Genomic DNA, 16,499 nt, shown 5'->3' with positions numbered 1-16,499 from the left:
TTAAAATGATTTTCACTATGTATAACTATATGGTCTAAACATTATATGAGTATAAAATGCATTTTATCTACTGTATGAAGCTGATTACAGAATAACTAAATATACTTTATGTTTTTTTAACAACAAAAAAATAAAATTATTTATAAAACGATTATTCAGCTTAGCAGCAGTACAAGAAGAAATGACTGTGAGACGTTGGATGTCCACACCAGAGGGTGTTGTTTGTGAACTGTCCAATTTCTAGGTGGGGTGTTTAACCAAAATATTCTCCTTTTTGTGTTGTTCTCTTACTTCTAAGAGAAGGCAAAATGTTTATCCAAGTAAGCTAGGCACGAAACAACCAAATATGTATAAGAAATCACTGTATCAAGCTGGAATATCAAAATACATAGTAATACAAGTAAAATGACATATAGCCAGTTGAACGTGTTCATATCACTATTCCTAATGTATATAACATGTCAGAACCTACACATTTTAATTCTGTTTTTCTTGTCTGTTAATACAGTGTCTCTCACGGGACAAATTCAACAATAATTAATCATATAATGCAAGAATTTCCCTGTAGAATTCGCAAAATTACTAACAGAGACCTACAATACACATTTTATGCAAAAAAAGATATTACAGTACAGATATAACAGTTATGCAAAAGACTGAAATGTAAACGTTTATAAGTAGGGGTGTGTATCCTAGTAAACTATAACAATAAGGGGAGGAAAAGAGATACTTAGATTGGGAGGCATATATTTTATAAAGTACAAAACATTTTTTTTAGACTAAGAAAAGGTTGAAGAGGGAGTGTGATGTTCTTTCCCCTCCAACCGCCCGCCCCCCCCCCCCCTCCCTTTTTCCTAGTTAAAGAAAACCAGATCTCTGCGGGGACAGAGGTTTCTATTTGTGTGAAGTTTAATTAATGCAGGTTTGTGTATAGAAATGTGAACACGTTTTTCTGTGTAATGGTGGGTAGGACTTCGTGAATTGACATCGAATGTGAAAATTCTCATTTAGTATGAGCAATATAATCTGATTTAATCAGGATATACTTAACCACGGCCAGATTTAAGAGTTCTTATAATAAACTTTGGGTCAGCGAACAGTCTTACCCATGCACATGTGCAAGTGTTTTTAATCATATAATAAGCATGCTGTCTGGACATGACAGGGTTTAATATAAAATATGGCCCACTGCTAATGGCCAATAAAAATTCCACTGGTTAAATAAAATTAAAATATTAAAAGGAAAATGAATAATATTAAATATTCTTATATGATTTTCTAAGAATATTTCAATGCCAAGATTTTTTCTCAGTTTGGTAGGTGTTTTGTAGTGACATTATTATGATGTTTTGGAATTTTGATCTTCTAAGGTGATGTCAAATTTTTCCAATAGTGATGTACTTTTTTCCGTCCCCACATTGTAAACGTTGCAATGAATGAATAAAGTAAAATACTGTCATGTCATCTTACACCTAATTAGCCTGTCACGCCTGAAAAATAAGGTCACCTGCCACGCATGAAAAACGAGGTCAACTGCCACGCCCGGAACTCCCTTTTAGTTCTTATTTCACGCTCCACACCTCAAAATCAATTTGGTCTATCACTGTCAAAATCTTTCACAAAAACTATGAATGGACATAAATTTCACCAAAAAAACACATTGTAAATTTAATGGACAAGTAGCAGGCAATGTACACACACAGTTTCAATTAGTATCAAGTCCATTCATTATTTTTACTAAATATTAATGCTGACACTTATATACTATAGGGTCATGGTAACAACTTGTGATATTATAACATACAGTCCTTATGGACTTTAACATGGTATGTATCATACTATAGAAGTCATTGGGGAGAGGAAGTGGAGGAATATGACCATGTGATATGAATTTAATATAAAGATTAAAAGTTTATAACCAATTGTTGCGTTTAAGTAGGTGTGGGCCTTTTTAATTGCTTGGTTTACAATGGTAACTTCCGTATTTTTTTGTATGGTATTTCTGTGTCCAAAACACAGGATACTATGAAATTAGGACCATTTAACTAGCTGAGCACAATGCATTTTTGGTAATTTTAGAGACTTTATTTGGCACTGATTTAAAGGGTAGCTCCGGTTAAACTTTCTATTGTTGCCCAAGTTGATATTTTATAATTGAAATAAAATGCCACCTAATGCAGACCATTATTCATATTCTAATGATCTTTCAATTTATAACTATTCAACATTTTACAAAGCATTAAACAGTTTTCTTATAATACTACTATTAATAGGAAACCATAGAAACTTTACACCTAAACAGTTTTTTGGGAGGAAAACTTTAAATAGCAGAAATCAGGTCGATACTGTACAGAATTTTTTTTTATTTTCAATCTAATTTCAAATAAATTGTGCATTATGCAGCAGAAACAAGGCATATGATGATGGGTGAATACTCTAGTGCCGCAAGTCAAGGCCTAGACTCCTCATCCAGCTTCCTAATTACATTACCTAATGATATGTTTTATGGCCTAGACAACCGAAAAGTTGACATTAAGCACAGCTCCATTAAACAATTGTTACACGTTGATCAAATACTCCCGTCCACACTTAAACGCCGCTAATTAGCTGGGAGATCGCTTAGCACCACGGTGACATATATCAGTCATGAAAGGAAGACGAGTAAGGAATCGTGGGAACTAGATAAATTGACACAACATGGTCGCATCATTAATGATTATTAATCGGTCGATGATGGCAAGTTATGATTCGCTCTAATTATTGTTGATTAAGACATAGTTTATCGGCCAGGGACTAATTCATATTAAAAATTAAGACAAAAGCTTAAATGGGGATTTACATCATTGATTAATCACGAGACAATCAACATATTTTTTCTTTTTCTTATTATTATTATCCAGAACGAAAGTTCACATTTGAATTGCGGCCAAAAATGATAATGTCGCAGACATATGGACAGGAATTTAAATGAGTGCGAGAGATGCATGAGTAGTAGAAATTATCTAACCAAAAAAATTGTTGATTAACAACAAAAAAAGCCCAATTTCACGATGAATCATCAGTTTAAGCACATACACAATTTTAATAATAGCACAAAACAGATATAGTACATGTGTACTACTTTAAGATCACAAAACACCCTGGCTTTTCTATATTCAGCAAAAGTTTATCATTTTATATAATTTGTTTCTATAACTACTTATTATTGGTCTTGAATCTAACCCGGGCAAGCTCTGTGATCTAGAGCGCTCTAGTATTGAGGGCGTTTTGGACCATGTGGATATTTAGGATTTTGCTCTCTCAAGGGCTCCAAAATTATCCGGTTTTAATTATTTTATAAACAGAATTTGTGGTTAAGTGTCATTTATATCTTATTTATGTTGGGATTCTGTAAAATTAGCACCTGGTTTGGTTTGAATCTGATGTTAACACGTTATCCAAAAGCTAGGCCTAGGCCACAAACCGGAAGCTACTAGCCAGGCAGTGTTCACTCTAGTGACTAGCTGAGTGAGGTGAGCAAGAGTACACGTGGGAATAGGCTATACAACAAACAAGGATGCCTAGACCTAAGACCGTTAAAGGAAAAGGGAAAGAGGATGAGGTGTTAATAGTTGGAGATGAAGACTCGGCAGATGATGTTCCAACAGATGCAGTTTTGAAACAACTATCTGATATAAAAGACCAAGTCAAGTTTATACCCAGTCTCTTAGAAAATATGAGGGAAATCAAATCGTCCATGGAATTCTTTAACAAACTAATTGAAGAAAACTGTGTTAAGATGAAAAGCATTGAGCAAGAAAATAAACAACTGAAAGAAGATAACGAAGATCTTACGAGAAGAGTGGAGAAATTAGAGAAAGAGCAGGATGAACAGAATCAGTATAGCAGACGAGAGAATATTGAAATAAGAGGTATATCACAAATTGCAAATGAAAATACTGAAGATATTGCACTGAAAGTTCTAAAGGAAATCGACAGTAGTATAAAAAAAGAGGACATCAAGGCGTCACATAGGATTGGTAATCGAGATAGAACAGACAGACCAATAATTGTCAAATTTTGCAGCAGAAAGAAGCGTGATCAAGTATATAATGACAGGAAAATGATTAGGAATACAACTACTGATATGCTTGGATACACAGGTAAAAACCACATATATGTTAATGAAAACTTAACTCAAAAGAAACGTAGTCTTATGGGAAAAATAAACGATATAAGGAAGACAAAGAACTATAAGTATTTGTGGACATACAATGGGCGCATCTATGTACGCAAACAACAGGGTTCAATGTTGATTGTTATTAATAGTGAAGATGATATTGGTAAAATTGTATAATAATGCTAATAGTTTTTCTGTACTTAAATATTTATTTATATGGTTTTAATGGCTAACCAAAATCTAGATTATCAATTACATAATAGCTGTAAGACATATTCGTCATCTGAATTTTGTAATTTTTTTGATAATAAATCTCAATCAGTGTTTTCAGTATCTCACATTAATATTAGATCGCTTAACAAGAACTTTGAAGAATTTAAATTATTTTATGAGGAATTGGTTCAAAGTAAATTTAAAATTATAGCCTTGTCGGAAGTGTGGCAAGTTACAAACAAGGATTTGTTTAAAATGAATAATTACTTGTTGGAAACTAAATGTCGTATTAATCAAAGAGGAGGTGGAGTAGGAGCGTACATACATGATTCAATTAATTATACGGCTATTGATTATAATGTACATCATTCTGAGTCTTTATGGCTAGAAATAGATGTTGGTCAAAATAAATCCCTCATAGTTGGAGTTTTATATAGGCAACCAAATACAAACGTTGAGGAATTTATTGAAAGCCTAGAATTGTCACTTGCAAATATTAAACAACAAGGTACTGAATGCATATTAATTGGGGATTTTAATATTAATGCAAGTAATTTAAATGCTGCAGATGCTTTAAGTCTAAAAAATAGCTTGTCTTGCTTAAACTTTATACAACTTATTAATGTATATACACGAATAACCAGTAGTTCAAGAACAACAATTGATCATGTATATACAAATATCCATTCTAGATTTTTAACTTCAGGAACCATAGAATTAGATATATCAGACCATTTGGCTACTTTTTGTATGTTAGAGAACTTTAATGACTACTTCCAACAGACTGATCAAATCAAATTTAGAAAATTTTCCAAGTTTAATATCCAACACTTCCAACATGATCTTATGAATGTAAATTGGTCTGAAGTATTTGGTAGTCAAGAGGTAAATTCTGCTTACACAGAGTTTAAAAAGTTATTTCTAGAAGTTTGTAATAAACATGCACCATTAGTTTTAAAAACTGTTAACCCAAGAAAGAAACTAAAGAAACCATGGATTAATTCTAGTATAAAAAAATCAATTAAGCATAAACATAGGTTATTTTCAAAGGTAATAAAAAGTAATTACAATGTAGATATGTTAGCAAAGTATAAACGATATCGAAATTGTCTTACAAACACCTTAAGAACAGCAAAACAGAAATATTACTCAGATCAATTTGAAGAAAAGTGTGGTAATACAAATAAAATATGGGAAATTATTAATGATATTTTAGGAAGAGGTAAGAAGAAAATGAAATTACCTAATAAATTAGAAATTAAATCATGTGATGGCAATGTTAATATAGAAACTAATCAAACAGCAATAATTAATGGTTTTAACGATTATTTTGTTTCAATTGGAAAAAATCTTGCAGAAGAATGTATTGATAACACAAATGTAAATCATAATATATATTTATCAACTGTACCCCAGAATTCATTATTTTTCAATTATGTTGTTGATGAAGAAGTAAATGATATCTTAAAGGGTTTAGATAAGAATAAAGCTGTAGGCTTGGACCAAATTAATCCTAAATTAATTATATATGCAGCAGATTATATATCTAGACCTTTTACGTATATAATTAATTTGTCACTATCTACAGGGATCTTCCCTGATGACTTAAAAAAAGCAAAGGTATTTCCATTATTTAAAAAGGGTCTGCCATCAGATCCAGGGAATTACAGACCAATATCTGTATTGCCACAATTTAGTAAAGTATTTGAGAAAATTATAAATAAGCAACTTTTATGTTATTTAAGTAAATTTGATTTATTATATAATCAACAGTATGGATTTAGAGAAGGGTACAGCACAAAACTTGCTATTATTGAGTTAGTACAAAATTTGTCTGAGAAATTAGATAAGGGAAACATAGGGTATGTTCAGACTCACGGAGTTACGGTGGAGTTATCTACGCAAGGCGTACGGTAATCCGTGGCGTTAAAAGTCAAGGTGTTCAGACACAACGATTAGCATTCCAAACGTCTTGCGTTTAAAGCGGAAGTTCCGTCATACCGAAACGGCCGATGGGATACATACACACAATAACAACAACAGAGCTGAGAGTGACACGCGCGAAAGTTTACAACACTACTAGGCCTAGCAATATAATACAATGGGGGTACCTTCAAATGTAATGGTTTTTTTGCCGATTTTTTGGCAAATCCTTACAGAAAGATAGTAATTTCGAACATAATTATTACACGGACAATGACTTTGCCATTATTTGTATGATTTTAATTAATTTTGTGAAATCATGTCGCCGACGCCAACTTCGTCAGGAAGAATTTTGCAGTTTAGATGCAATTTCTTTAAAAACAGCCATCTTGTTGCCGGCGCTAGCTTTCCAATTTCTAAGTTCTATCTTGTCTATAAATTCAGGGCTGCCCCATAATGAAATCAAATCAGCCACTTCTGTACTTTTCCATGTAACACGTTTCATTTTAATTCGAATGTTGCTGTTGATCTACTAGCTCGAGGAATAGGCTATAATATTGTTTTGCTATTAAAAAAAACCTCGCGAATAGACTGCTGCTAATTGCGGTCGTGTCTTTTCATTGGCTGACGTTGACCGGAGGTTGAAATCACTGATGCATCAATGGATTAGCCTTATGAAATCTACCCTCTCCCGCTGGAGTTATTAACGCCACTGGCGCGGAGTAACAGCTCCCTAACGCTAATCCGCGGCATGGTTCAGACACAAAAATATGTACGCCGCGTACATAACTCCACCGTAACTCCGTGAGTCTGAACATACCCATAGTTGTTGGAATATTTTTAGATCTAAAGAAAGCATTCGATACAGTCAATCATCAAATACTACTGGATAAGTTAAGTGCATATGGGATAAGAGGGTTGCCATTAGCTTTATTTAAAAATTATTTATATAATAGGAAGCAATGTATCAGTGTAAATGGAATAGAGTCTAATGAGAATTCAATAACTTGTGGAGTACCACAAGGGTCGGTCTTAGGACCTACATTGTTTCTTATTTATGTAAATGATATTGTAAACTCTTCTGACTTTTTTGATACACGATTATTTGCAGATGATACTAGTTTATTTTGTTCTTTTAATCCTCATGAAATTGTTGACCTAACAAATGTAAATGAGCAGTTGAAACATATAGTAGATTGGTGTGATGTTAATAAGTTGACAATTAATTCTAAAAAGACAAATTATATTATATTTCGTAATCAGCATACAATAATTGAAGTAAAGGGGGATATATACATAAAGGAATCAAAATTAGATGAAGTTGAAGCTACAACTTACATTGGGGTAGATATAGATAATAGACTTACATGGAAAGTGCATTCTAATAAGGTTAATAAAATTATTAGTTCTAAGGCTGGTTTATTGTACAAACTTAAATATGTTGTACCCCAATCAATTTTGGTGCTTTTATATAATTGTTTTATTTTGCCTCATATTTCATTTGCATTAGAAGCTTGGGGTAACACTTATAAAACTTATTTAAAACAGTGGTGGCGCCAGGATTTCCCCGACGGGGGGGGCCGAATTCCCCCACGGGGGGCCGTACGCGCGAAAGCGGGGTTGGGTTTGCCCGAGCCTCAGAAAATTTTGAAAAAATAGATGCTTACACACTGTTTAATGGGCTAGAGCAACTGTTTCCATTTACATTTAATAACAATGTCACATAATAATGTAAATTTAAATAAATCTTTCCTAAATACTCTAATTAATACGGATCTTTTTCGACGAACTAATAATAAACTTTGATCCAAAAATGCCTCGATAGTGCATGTGTTTAGTGTACGACTGTGCTTTGGTGGTCTATTAACCTCAGATATATACCCTATAGCCGGGTGAATAACTCAATGTAATTTAGTACCGTATACAATGATGATTGCCGTAATCGCCGTGTCTATAACACAAATCAATAAAATGCCGTTTTTTCGGCCGTGTACATAGAACAAGACATTTCATGTTTATGTTATGCCTATGAAATAATAATAAAAGAACATCATGTTTATCGTTTTTTTTTATCGTTTATACTGCATACCATTATATAAAAAACCTTCATACGCGAGAAAAAAGTTCACGATATTACACTCTACTCTGTACAGGGGTGTAAATATACAGGTCCACGCTAACGCTTGCACACGGACCAGGGCGGAAAATGGTGTATTTTTGGAGAGTGATGACGTCAGCATTCACACGAGGAGCGAGCTAAGACAACGTGATGCTGGTAGTGGGAGTGCATGTGTTTTGAAAATAACTCAGTTGTGGGTATTTTCCGAAGATTTTAAATTGCGTTTTCTTTTTAAACTCTTGAATTCATAAATAGTTCTTTCACTATTTAGGCCTATTTTTACACAACTATATAGCTCTAGCCTACTCTTCTTAATTAAAAGAGTCAAGTGCGCCGAATCCGCGTCTAGCGACGGTCACGGGTTTGTTGCATCTTTTTTTTCCCTTTAGAAGTAAGCCACCCTATTCACCCACCTACCCTAGATCGAGATTTATGCGCGAAAAGAAACGTGACCAGACCCTGTTTTATGGTTCGGGCCAACCGCTTCCTTTTCCCAATCGAACCCCCACCCAAACCCCTTTAATCGACAGCGAACATATACGCAAGGGTTATTGGTAAATTGAAACAATTCGTAAACTCAACCGTGAGAACATAACTCGTACCTTTATCCCTGTATGAACGTACGTCGATGCGTAGTTGCAAATGAATTTTCGATTTTCGCCTGGAATCTGAAAAATACATATTTTGGTCCCTGGATGTAATATGATACAGCCCAGATATGTCGACGCGTATACCGCAGTGAGTGAAAGATTCGTACAAACAGACACCGCCAGACAAATGCGTACCACATACTGTTTACTTCGCTGTCAGTATATCGTACGTACGTCAAAAATGGAATGCCGCAGTTACTTAAAATATATAGTAGTACACTTAATATTGTTTTATTTTTTACCAGAAAAGCAATGATCATATTTTTCTCCCCGACAAATATGGCCAATACTCCCCGACGGGGGGGCCAGCTTTCCCCGACGGGGGGCCCTGGCCCCCCGGCCCCCCCGCTGGCGCCACCACTGATTTAAAACCAGTATATTTAACACAAAAACGTATTATACGCACATTGACTTATTCTGATAGACTAGCACCAACATCATTATTATTCAAAGAACTTAAAATTTTAAATATTTATCAGCAGCATCAGTATTTAATTACTTTATTTGTTCATGATAGTTTACATGGTAAATTTCCAGATACAACTCCTAAATATTTTTTGTATATTAATTTTCATTATTCATCAAGGTCTCGGACTAGAGAAAAGTTGTATGTACCAAAATATAGAACAAACATAGGACAACATTCCATCAAGTATTCTGGTGCAAAGCTCTGGAATGAAATCCCGGATGATTTAAGGTTTCTAACAAAAAGCAAATTCAAAAAAGAAATGAAAACATACTATTTGTTTGTATAGTGATATTTATTTATTTTATAAGAGAATTAATTATATTGTATATATTTGAGAGAAAGTGTATTTAAAAAAAAAAAAAATGTTTATGTATATTAATTTTATTTTAGACAAGTAGCCCTAATTTATTTATATAACTATTTATACTTCAATGTTTAGGGGCTGAACTTGATTAGTTTTAACTATTTTTTAGCCCTTCCCTTGATATAATTATTTTTATTTGTATATTATTACAATGTTTATAATTTATATTTATGGGTAAATAAAGAAAGAAAGAAAGAAAGTATGAACGCCAGGCTAGTGATCTAGAGGTCGTGGGTTCAAGTCCTACGTGAGAATTACTTGGTATTCTCAATGTACTTAATATAAAGTACAAATTATGGGCAAAGATTAGTGGAAGCCACCTCATACGACACTGATATTTCGTACGCTACGAAAGCTCAAGGTATGAGTTTAGTGGACATCGCTTACAATACAAAAGTCACGCATCGATGAATATGACCTAGGTTAGATATCTAGCCAATCAAATTACAATATTCGCCACATCACATCGTGACATGAGCTCCTCATCGTATAGCCAAGCTGATCCATTTGTTGTGATCGGTGAACGTGCGAAAAAATCATACCTTTTGTTGTTACACTATACAGTATTATTATTATTATTAATATTATTATATTAATTAATTTAAAATGTCATCGAAGCGTGCGCATTGGCGAGAAACCGAAGTAAAATACCTTATTTCATTTTGGGGAAGCCCTGACTTCAGAGATCGGTTGGAAGTGAAAAACTGGCGTAAAAGCACCGGCATCAAGATGTCTGTGTTCGACGAGATGGCGGACACGTTAGCAGATGGGCCATCCTCATAAAGAAGGATTTAATATCCAAATGAAATTGAAGGGGTCGTCGTATAAAGCGGCGAAAGACCGAGTAAATAAATCTGGAGCCGGTGCAAGTACTGGATTTGATCGGCTGGTTGGTATGCCTGACAACCAATCGGTAATGCCGAGCCCAAGTGTTCGGTCTAGGCCTGTAACTCCTAAACCAACCACTACTACTTTTAATAACAACGAAGGTAGGTCTATGCGTGCGTTAGAGTTTGGTTAATCGCCAGCGAGTGACATCATATCCGTTTGTAACGCAACTTCGTTGCAATGAATCTGAACACTTTGCTCTTACGACGCTCATTAAAATATGACCTTGGCTGTGATACGAAAGCATAACTCAGTAGGTCTGAACATACCCAAAGTCAGAGTAGGGCAAAACATATGACCAATTACTTATTATTGATTACCAAATTGTAAAAATAAATTGTTGATTTATAGTATCTATGGCCCTGTTTCTGCTGCCAACTAAATACCGTATATTATACGGTATTTTTTGAATACCGTATATATACGGTATATTTTTGGCAGCAGAAACTGCGCTCATAAAAAATATACCGTATTTTGTATACCGTATTTTCCCCACAAAATTTGTGGATAAAATACGGTATTTACAAATTTATACCGTATTTTTTGTACCCGTTTCTGCTGCCAATAAAAAATACCGTATTTTTTTTTTACATGACAAAAGGTCACCATTCGTGTTTTTATTTTCTGTCGCTGTTAGCTGCTTTACACACATGTATAGATATATTCGGCGAAAATGTGGAGCGAATACGTCACAGTTTTACTAAATAAATGTGTGTGGGGAAGCTAAAATGTCTGACCAACTAAAAGGTAATAAAAGGGACAACCACATTTAAAAAGACATTTCTAAAAAAATAAAGCAGAAGTATGGAATAAACTTGTCTCCAAAGCAAGTAAACTCAAAGCTGAAGAGCCTGCAAAAGCAGTACAACATTGCAAAATACAATAACTCGGGGAGGGAACAAATTAATTGTCCCCATTACGATGTTTTCTGTGCTCTCACAACATCTCTATCACTAGGGCTAGGCTGTTGAAAGCGAGACGTAAAACTTCCTTTATTGCGACTTTTAATTATCGATCAAATAAATGAATGGCAATTTGGGTAAAAAAGATGAAATTTAACACGACCACCCAAGAAGTATTGTTAGCAGAAACGGGGTACTAAAAAATACGGTATAAAAATACCGTATTTTATACCGTATTTTTATACCGTATTTTGAGCAGTTGCAGCAGAAACAGGCCCTATTTTAAAACAAAACCTTTCTAGATGTAGTTTATTGTTTTTATTTTACATTCCTAGATGTAGAAGCCATGTGAAATTTTGAAAAATAATATAAACATGTGGTGACATTAAATTTATCTTCATTTTGATTCATTTTAATAGGATTATGACTAGTGCTGATAATCCACTTAATCCCACCTAATCCAGATCATTATTTATATTCTAACAATCTTTCAATTAACCATCAAACATTTTATAAAGCATGAACAGTCGATATTCTATTTCAAACATTACGATATTACTCTTAAGCAGGGTAATCCATGATTTGATTAATTTCCAACATCCAATAGGATTATGATTATCGACAATAATCCACTTAATCTTGAAGCTAATCTAGATCATCATTCACATTTTAATGATCCTTCAAATAGTCATTAAACACGTTACTATTGATAAAAGTTTACATAAAATTAATGTAAGGAGACTATGTAAAGTGCTTGAAAAACATTTTTTTTTTCAAATATTTTTAATTAGATAATATATTCACTGTAATATCTCGAATAAAAACCATATTAGGTGAAAACTGGTCTGAATTTTAATTATTTTGTTTCAAGTAGTAAGATAAAGGTAAATGGTTAAATCCTGAAATTGCTGGTGCAGTTTTTTACTCCAACGCAAAATAGGGGTTATTTGTTTAACTATTGGTAAACCACTTAATGATAACCTTTGACTTCGACCACACAAATATACCAAATAAAATAAAACTGAGGCATTTAAGGAAGAAACATATGAATGAAATAAATGTAGAGTGGTTTAATATAACCTATATAATCTCCCAGTCGCCCTCACTCTCTAAATATCTGCTTCATATAAAATCACTTAAAGCAGAAGTTCAACAGAAACAATATGGTACCATATTTAAGACAAATGATAGTAATTATGGCCAAGACTGGATATCATTAACAGAAAGTTCCAATCTGCAGGACTCAAGGGATTCTTAATTTAGCTGTACAGTAATTCATCAAATTAAAAAAAAAATTAATAATTCAATATTTCATTATTACTAGCTGAATTATTACTGTATAAATTTATGAAAGATAATAATTAAAATCTAATAATGTTAAAAAAAATATTGACTGTTTATTTGATCTGATATTTATTATAATAGTTTTCCTCAAATTTCAATCTCGTTTAGTTTGGCATCTTTATTTTCTTTAACCTTTGACCTCTGTTAGATAGCATCTTTTTTTATAGCAAATGTTGGATCAGGTATGGTGTTGGTATCTAGGCCTTTGGAATTCGCCTTCTGGCTAGGATGCATCTCAATAAGTTTATAGAGCTAAATCCTGACAGGTATTGTTCAGATATCTGACCTATTAAGTTTGCGCTGGACTTAGCAGGATGCAGTTACTATGGATACGTATAAACATGTAACATGAATGAACAAAAGGTGCTAAGGGTAGATGTCGACGACTGTAAACTAACTGGAAACAGTTGCTAGGGCCAAATAACATAACACTCTTATCACATGACTTCAGATTTAAAAAAAAAACATCAACCATATAAATCACTATTGATGCATAGATGCCATAAATTAGACTACTGTATATAGTAAACTCCTTGTTCAGGTTTTAAGCAGACAAAAATGACTCTTTAATAGAGGCTCTACCTGAAAACATACAGCATACTCCTAATCAAAATACTAATTATCTCTAATTAAATTTCTAATCCTCCAAAGTAGTATTCTTTACAAAATCTGATGATACAATGTTTCAAATACTTCAACTAAATCTGACCTCATTTTGATCTCTAGTAAATCGAGGTTAAAGAAATTCAGATGCGAGTTCTATTCAAATTTTTCAATTCCGAACAAGAGCTGTTGACTGTAGTTAAAGATACCCTGAGGAAAAGAAACCTATCTTGAAAGCCACTGCATATAACGCTGCGATATGGTAACCGATATGAACCATTACTGCGATATTGTACAGCGAAACAAACAACAAACAATATATAGCAAATCAGACTCTAGAAAAATCTATAAGCTTTAAAATTTATTCACAACTGCCCGTGTGCATTTATTTGATTCTTCTGTACACACATACCAATCTATAGGGATAGAAACAGGAAAAATGTGCAAATTAGACGTACATATTCTTAAAAATCTATATTCTTCATAATCTATTTACAATCGCCTCGCAGAGTATACTTTTCAAGTTGCTTTGTACTGTATGTTTAACCATGTGAGGATGGACGCCACATCAATTATAAAATTTATTAAAACTAAAGGAGGACATCGATTGAATCTGAAACGAACCAACAGATATCATGTCGTTTAATTACTATTGATTGGAGGTTTAAGATTTATAAATATATATTTAAAGACAATACACTTAATTCCAAGAATTTTTATTAGCTAATTTTTTCCATGGTTAAAAGAAGGCCTTGAATTAGTACGATCAATGTTAGAGAAACGATTGTGCGCTACGACAGTACCAGAAGGCGTCTTTAACCGTAAAGCAGAATACTGGGTCAGGACATTGCTAATGACTTTCGAGCGAGTTTAATCAATGAAATTTGATTGATATAACAAGATTACATATTTGTTCAGTGATGCTTGTTGGCGACTAGAGTTATTTTAAAGGCGAGAGACATCATTGAAGAGAAAGAAATACTAAGTACTGTACTTCAAAAAAAAGAAACTTATATTAAAGTATCATACTTCTTACATAATATTTTGCACAATAACCATGGATATATTTTCCGTCACCAAGTCTAAAATATATTTTAAACATTCCACCAAGCATACCACTTAGCACGCTCCCATGAAAGCGTCCTTTACAACCTCCTAAACAACCTACTGTACATAAGAGCAACCTAGTGCAAGCCTATGTTTATTATTGCTTTGGATAAAACTGTTAAGTAATACTGATGTCTGCCAAGCATAGTATTTGAATAACATTAAACAAACATTGCACTTAAAATGTTGCATCGCTACAATATTTAAAAACATCAATTCTGTGCGGAGAGAAAGTTAATATACTGTATTACCGAAAATGTTAAGATATTCTTAACAACTAGCATGTTTTCCTATTACTATCAATTTTATAGAGGAACATGTTAATATATTACCAAAAATGTTAAGATATTCTTAACAACTAGCATGTTTTCCTATTACCATCAATTCTATAGATTAGAGGAACATGTTAATATATTACCAAAAATGTTAAGATATTCTTAACAACTAGCATGTTTTCCTATTACCATCAATTCTATAGAGGAACATGTTAATATATTACAGAAAGTATTAGATATTCGTAACAAATGTGTTATCTTATCAATAATGTATAGAGAAACTTGCTAATAATATATTATCTAAAATGTTAAGATATTCTGAACAAAATAAACATGTTTTCTTTAAGCTATTATTAGCCAACGTTATAGTAAATTTCACAATGGCAGAAAGCTACAACAATACTGTATATTTATTTTTAGCTGCAACAATTTGAATTTCCAATTAAACTAGTATTCATTAAAAGATGTTAATTAAGGTAATGGAATGTGTAAATAGCAGATTTCTGATGGGAATTGTGAATTTGAATATTTATTAAAAAGGGAATCGGATCTCTTTCTTAATTCCTCTAATTAAACTGTTGGGTTTTTTTAATTTGATATTAATTGGAATAATTAAAAGTGCAAATCGAATATATCTAAGCATTTTCAGATGGGATGTTGGTCTAAGGAAGAAAATAATACAATTCTACATGACTCTGACTGAAAAGGAAAATGTATAGGAATATTCCAAAGATGATTGTACAATGTTAAGAAAATGCAGCTAACTTACTTATTACTTAAGCTTGTCTATTTCTAGTTTTCGGAAAATTCTGGTGTTTTTTAAATTTGGGAAATTCAAGAAAAGTTTGGTTATGTGAGAAATTTCCAGTTTTCAGAGAGTCCAGTATTTGGAGAGTTGACTGTACTGCTAATAGCAGAATAATATTAAATATTTGGCTTAAGTGGAAAAGTTGAAAAGAACGAAGTGCACTGTAAGAATGCTGATGTCACTTTGTTGATGAATATGCAACTATCGACAATTTACTGACATGAAAGCTTTTGGCCAGTTGTTTTCTTCATTGTAATTAAAGGAAATATTTAAGTAACGACTCAAGAAGGACACTTTGTACTCTGATGCACCAAAGCAAGCGGCAAAAATAATATTTTACTGCCTAGGAAACTGTGCATTAAACAACATAAAGGAACGGCAAATTATGAAGGCGTCTTTGAATGAAATAAACAAGTGTGAACAAATTCCACTTATAATGACTACAGAACAAAGACAATTTTAACATTTCTTATACAGAGGGACACGGTCGGGACCCAACAAAATGTCCTCTTAATAGGGTGTCCTCTGAATAGAAATTGGAAAGTGTCTCCTTAAATAGGGGTGTTCTAATGAGTATTTCTATTGGATTGTGCTTAAAATAAATTTTCCAAATTTCAGATCAATGAAAAAAATGTTTGTCAGACAAAAAATTTAAAATCTTGACATTCTCTGACG

The 16,499-nt window shown here is 33.0% G+C and overlaps 1 protein-coding gene across 6 annotated transcripts in view; it reads right to left on the bottom strand.

The window, feature by feature from the left end:
- The window catches only part of LOC140050149 (protocadherin Fat 1-like), an 88,016-nt gene that overhangs the window by 35,497 nt on the left and 36,020 nt on the right, over window positions 1-16,499 (bottom strand). The window lies entirely within an intron of this gene.

The sequence above is a fragment of the Antedon mediterranea genome, chromosome 5, assembly GCF_964355755.1.
Source record: "Antedon mediterranea chromosome 5, ecAntMedi1.1, whole genome shotgun sequence".
In the NCBI taxonomy this organism is placed as follows: Eukaryota; Metazoa; Echinodermata; class Crinoidea; order Comatulida; family Antedonidae; genus Antedon; species Antedon mediterranea.
The sequence above is the reverse complement of the archived record's forward strand: the minus strand, read 5'-3'. Positions and strand labels throughout refer to the sequence as shown.